This window comes from Eurytemora carolleeae, unplaced genomic scaffold, assembly GCF_000591075.1.
Source record: "Eurytemora carolleeae unplaced genomic scaffold, Eaff_2.0 scaffold104, whole genome shotgun sequence".
NCBI lineage: Eukaryota > Metazoa > Arthropoda > Copepoda > Calanoida > Temoridae > Eurytemora > Eurytemora carolleeae.
The window spans coordinates 85,880-91,884 of NW_019396033.1; positions in this window are offsets into that span (position 1 = coordinate 85,880).

Here is a 6,005-nt window from a genome sequence, read left to right on the forward strand (position 1 = left end):
ATCAGAAAAATCTATTCTTGTTTTGGCTGTTGGAAATACAGTGTACGTTCTTGGTTCGGCATATTATCCGAAACTGTCACTTTTGCTGAGAAACCTCCATTAATACTGGTTTTTTCTTAATACATAAAAAAAATTGGCAAAGCTTACCATTTTATTTTAGGGAGCACTGTATATTTATGAGAAGTTTTCAATGCTTATTATTTTGTTTTGGGAAGCACTGTATATTTATGAGAAGTTGTCTTCATTTACCATTTTATCATGCATGATTAAGGTGAAGAAAAAGTTACAATTCTTTTTTAAGCCCAAATAGACCATGAATAAAACTATCCCCCCCAACTAAATTATGGTATATTTTCATATCCCTTTTCCACGTACTACACCTAATAACAACAATGATCAGTGTAGTTGATTAAGCTAAATACACACGTCAGAATCTAGCGTACATTTTCCTTCAAATGTCCTGACGGGCTAATTCATTAATTCATACTTGATCATTATAAAAAACTTATAAAGGTACGGTTGTAAATCAGGCATTGCTATCTTTGCATGGAGGGTTACTTACAGTCTCTTTAATTTAACCGTAATTGAAAATAATATAAACAACAGCATAAATAAAGAATATAAATCATAAAAACTTTATCTAACCCCTAGAATTTTCGTGACAAAAAAGTTTTAAAGAATAAAAACTTTTCGGACCTAACAGGCCTAATTCGGGTCATGCCTTTTGACTGACCCTTCTCATTAAAGGGAATGCTGGCTTAATTTCAAGTATGGTTTCCAATCGGAATTCCGTTGCGCGAAATTGCGCCGAATGACAGAACTCAATTTCGCTCAAGTAAAATCCTTGATTTTAGGCGACCCTCCGTTTCAGAAAGGCCAAGGAAGGAAACCGACAGAATTTATATCATTTTCAAAAATAAGAAAATCAAGCATTTTCATAACTTTAGTATAAAACTGAAGAATCAAAATTATTGAGCATTTTTTATCTTCTGCTATAGAAAATTAAAGAAATGTTAGTTTTGAAGAATTTGATGTAATATTTCTAATTCGGGTTTTCTAAACCTTCCGGCCCTTGTAGGCGTAAATTTCACTGTTAGAGTCACAATAAATTACAATTTTATATTCTAATCCAGCCCTATGTTGTTGGCACCTGATGTCACAAACCTTTGATATTTAACACTGTGAAATTTGTTAGATCAACTATTAAAGAGGTATTCGCCATTCGGTTGCAAAGATTTTTTTATGTAAAGGGAGAAAATTTGAGTTTTAACCCTTTATTTAAGAAAGATGAACAGTCCCTTTAACAATAATAAATAAAAGATAATAACTAATATGAAGTGTAATGCAGAAAGAATGATAAATAAACCAAAATATGAAATAATACTGTACAATAAAACAAGATATGAAATAAAAATAACACTACACAATAAAACAAATTATAAGAAAATAACTTTGGCAAGTTTGGACCTAATAAAAGCATTTGACGCTCAAATCTACAACTTTATATAACTTGAACCACAGATTGTAATTTGCACCAATCTTTCTACCAAAACTTTAAAGAAAAAAAATATTTTTATTTTGAAAATAATATTTGGACTAAATCAGAACAAACACAAACAGAAAAAAATATATGTATAATTCAAATTAAGAAAATATGAATTAATTCCTATATATTTAGTGGCCTTAATAGGTTTTCTATATTCCTAATTTACCAAACATATTCTATTATTATTAAGATTGATGATACATAATTATTAGATTGTTGAATAGGTACTTTCCAAAAGGCATTTTCCCAAGCGGCAACTTCCCAAATGTGCAGTTTCCCAAGCGGTAACTTCTATCCTAGCCGTAGCGCTCGGTCCCTAGGCCGCTTGGGAAGTTGCCACTTGAGAAATTGTCACTTGGGAAGTCGTTCTTGAGAAAATGCTTTGGTAAATTATCTAACACCGTTAAATATAGACCTACAGACTTATTGTCATTTTAGCAGATTTCAACAAAATTGTTAAATTGCAAAAACAACAACAACAGTAAGTTTGTAAAAAATTATACGTTATTTTAAAAAAACGTGTTTATGGTTTTCAGTTAGCGGATGATTTGTGTTTCGGTGGTTGGATATTTGTAAAGAATATTTTCCTAGCAGGAGATATAAATTTTAAGGAGATGATAAAATCAGGGAAAATGTAGAAAAATGGAAAAATGTCTACTTTCAACAGAACCTAGATTTTAAGTACAATTTTAATATTTTGACTTGGAAAATATTAACGAGTTAAAAACTCGCCTCAAACTCAGATTGCAAAGATATAGATAACAATACGACCTCAGGTTACAAAGATAAAGATAATGATAAGAAATTTATAGAGTTTTACGAGTGTAATTAGTTACTTTAAAAGATTTAAATCATGAATGTAATGTAGATTGTAGGTAAAAGATATTTTGACTGAAAACTGACACTTCAGAAATAATTCATGGTTTCACCGTCTACACTCCACAAAAAAGTAGGAGATAAACAAATTTATGCAAAAATTACTGTGCTACGACTGTAAGTGAAAGTTAAATATTTTAAAAGAAAATTTTATTCTTCTTAAAAGAGGAGTTAGAAGCTATTGATTAAAAGCCAAAATCGATGAGAAATTCGCCAATTACTTTTTCAAAACTAATGTTACAAGTAAATGGTTATAAAAAAATGTATGCAACTTTTATCGGAGCAGCCTGGATCAATTTAAGTGTCCCCTTTCGCTCCAATTTCTTGATACACATTACGGTGAACTATATGTGTAATATTGGCCTCTTAATTTTTGTCAACGAAACAAGTTTTGGAAGTTTTTGGAACATGATTTGTTGAAATTTAACTTTTTAATTAAATATGTTGTGTGAGTGTGGGGGGAAGGGAACGTATAACTAACTATTACGGAGTACATCCTATCTGAAATGCAATATTTTCGGTCACATTTTGATCTCTAATTCAAAGTCATTAAAAAAGCAAGAACGGAAAGTTTTCGTTTAAATGGTTTTCAAGTTAAGGTTCACTTAATTTTAACTAGAGTCCGAATTTAATTAATTTAAGCCGCGTCTCAAATCCGCCAAAAACCGGTTTCAATTGAGCGCCACGGCTTAAATCTTGAAACAGGGAGGGGTGGTGGAAGGGTGATTTTTGAAAAATCTTTGTTCGTTTTAATTTCATGCTTAAACAGTCTGATATATACATAAAGAAAAGTTCAAATTTCGGCGAACCTGCTGGACGACTTTGCAAAGTTGTGCTTCTCTTATTTTGATATTACGTCCAAGTACAAGCAAATTTAGTTTTTTTGGTTGCTTATTTAAAATTTTGTATAAATATTATTACTATAAGTAAATAGTGACTAGGACTCAGTCCTATAGGTGGACAGAATCGGCTCAAACAATACATTCCGATCAGCACTGCTATAATTCGGCAGCTCCCGGCTCTTCATGGCTCACAGCTGGCTCCTCAAAATCCAAAACCCAAAATCATAATTCTCTCTATTAGTTTCCAAAAAGGATTATCCTATCATACTTCATATGGAAAATATAATCCGAGAAAAACCAAAAATCGAATACTAGGACGGACCCAAAACACTAAAAAAAATAAAAAAATAAACAAAACAATTTTGCAAAAAAAAAATTTTAAATGAAACGCCTGAAAACTCATTACTTATCCAATGGTATAAAATGCATCATTGATTGAAAATTTGTAAGATTTTGATAGAACCTGAAATTTAATCTGACGTGTACAGTATCGGGATTAAGTCTTACATATTTCACATTAAACAAGACTGAGAAGGAGAAGGTCAAACGTACAAAATTACAACTTTGTGACCTTTTAGCTCCTCAAGTTTAGATGAAATTTAAAAGTAGATTTGTTCTTCTTAATAGCTTTTCAATAAGAGAAGTTATAATTACTCTTCAATAAAATGAGTTATGATTACTCTTCAATAAGAAGAGTTATGATTACTCTTCAATAAGATGAGTTATGATTACTCTTCAATATGACGAGTTTTGATTACTCTTCAATAAGAGGAGTTATGATTACTCTTCAATAAAAGGAGTTTTGATTACTCTTCAATAAGAGGAGTTATGATTACTCTTCAATAAGAGAAGTTATGATTACTCTTCAATAAGAGGAGTTTTGATTGCTCTTCAATAAAATGAGTTTTGGTTACTCTTCAATATGAGGAGTTTTGATTACTCTGCAATAAGATGAGTTATGATTACTCTTCAATATGAGGAGTTTTGATTACTCTTCAATAAGAGAAGTTATGATTACTCTTCAATAAGATGAGTTATGATTACTATTTAATAAGAGGAGTTATGATTACTCTTCAATAAGAGGAGTTATGATTACTCTTCAATAAGAGGAGTTATGATTACTCTTCAATAAGAGGAGTTATGATTACTCTTCAATAAGATGAGTTATAATAACTCTTCAATAAGAGGAGTTATGTTTACTCTTCAATAAGATGAGTTATGATTACTCTTCAATAAGATGAGTTATGATTACTCTTCAATAAGATGAGTTATGATTTTTTTTCAATAAGATGAGTTATGATTACTCTTTAATAACAAGAGTTATGATTACTCTTCAATAAGAGGAGTCTTGATTACTCTTCAATAAGATGAGTTTTGATTACTCTTCAATAAGAGGAGTTTTGTTTTGATTACTCTTCAATAAGAGAAGTTTTGATTACTCTTCAATAAGATGAATTTCGATTACTCTTCAATAAGAGGAGTTTTGATTACTCTTCAATAAGATGAGTTTTGGTTACTCTTCAATAAGAGGAGTTATGATTACTCTTCAATAAGAGAAGTAATGATTACTCTTCAATAAGAGGAGTTTTGATTACTCTTCAAGAAAAGGAGTTATGATTACTTTTCAATAAGATAAGTTTTGATTACTCTACAATAAGATGAGTTTTGATTACTCTTTAATAAGATATGTTTTGATAACTCTTCAATAAGAGGAGTTTTCATTACTCTTCAATAAGATGAGTTTTGATTACTCTTCAATAAGAGGAGTTTTGATTACTCTTCAATAAGAGGAGTTTTGATTACTCTTCAATAAGAGGAGTGATGATTACTTTTCAATAAGATGAGTTTTGATTACTCTTCAAGAAAAGGAGTTATGTTTACTCTACAATAAGAGGAGATATGTTTACTCTTCAATAAGAGAAGTTATGATTACTCTTCAATAAGAGGAGTTATGTTTACTCTTCAATAAGAGGAGTTATGTTTACTCTTCAATAGGAGGGGTTATGATTACTCTTCAATAAGAGAAGTTATGATTAAAAACAACTAATATTTCAAAAACACATGAATTTACATCAGTTTGACGTGATTTAGTATGTATCTTAACAAGGGTAGGATTAGCAAGTAAAGCAAATAGTTATTACTAATCAAAGATAGAAGATCCTTCAAGAAAATGTCATGTTTTCTGAATCCCTGGATATGGTTAATTATAGGTTTCATATAGGTTTCAGGTTTTTCCAAGATTATTGACATAATTAACAAATATGGTAAAGGAACTGAGCACTCATACCGCACTTTAATTTTATAATCTCTACCTCTTTGCAAGCAATGTATATAAAACTTTTAATTTTTACTTTGACTTTCTGATCTAGCAAAGATTTATAATTCATATAGTATACGACATTATGTAAGTTGCGAAGATATAAGAATTACCAAGTTAATATATAAAGAAGTTATTAGTTCCTGTATGCGAAATTGCCAATCTTAAATGAATAATACTACTAAATTTTCTGTGAAATGTAAAGGATATTTTTATATTTAGAAACATAATTGCTAATATGTTTGTTTGTTCGTGTTTAATAAGCGTCAAAGTGGTTGAGACGGATCGGTCCCAATTTTTTTTGTTAACTACCTTAAAGGATTCCATGAAAGGATTTCTCAAAAATTATCTAAAAATTCAACAATCAAAGCCAAGAGAAGCTTTTTACATTTTGGAATTCGGCATATTAGCTGAAATTGCGCCG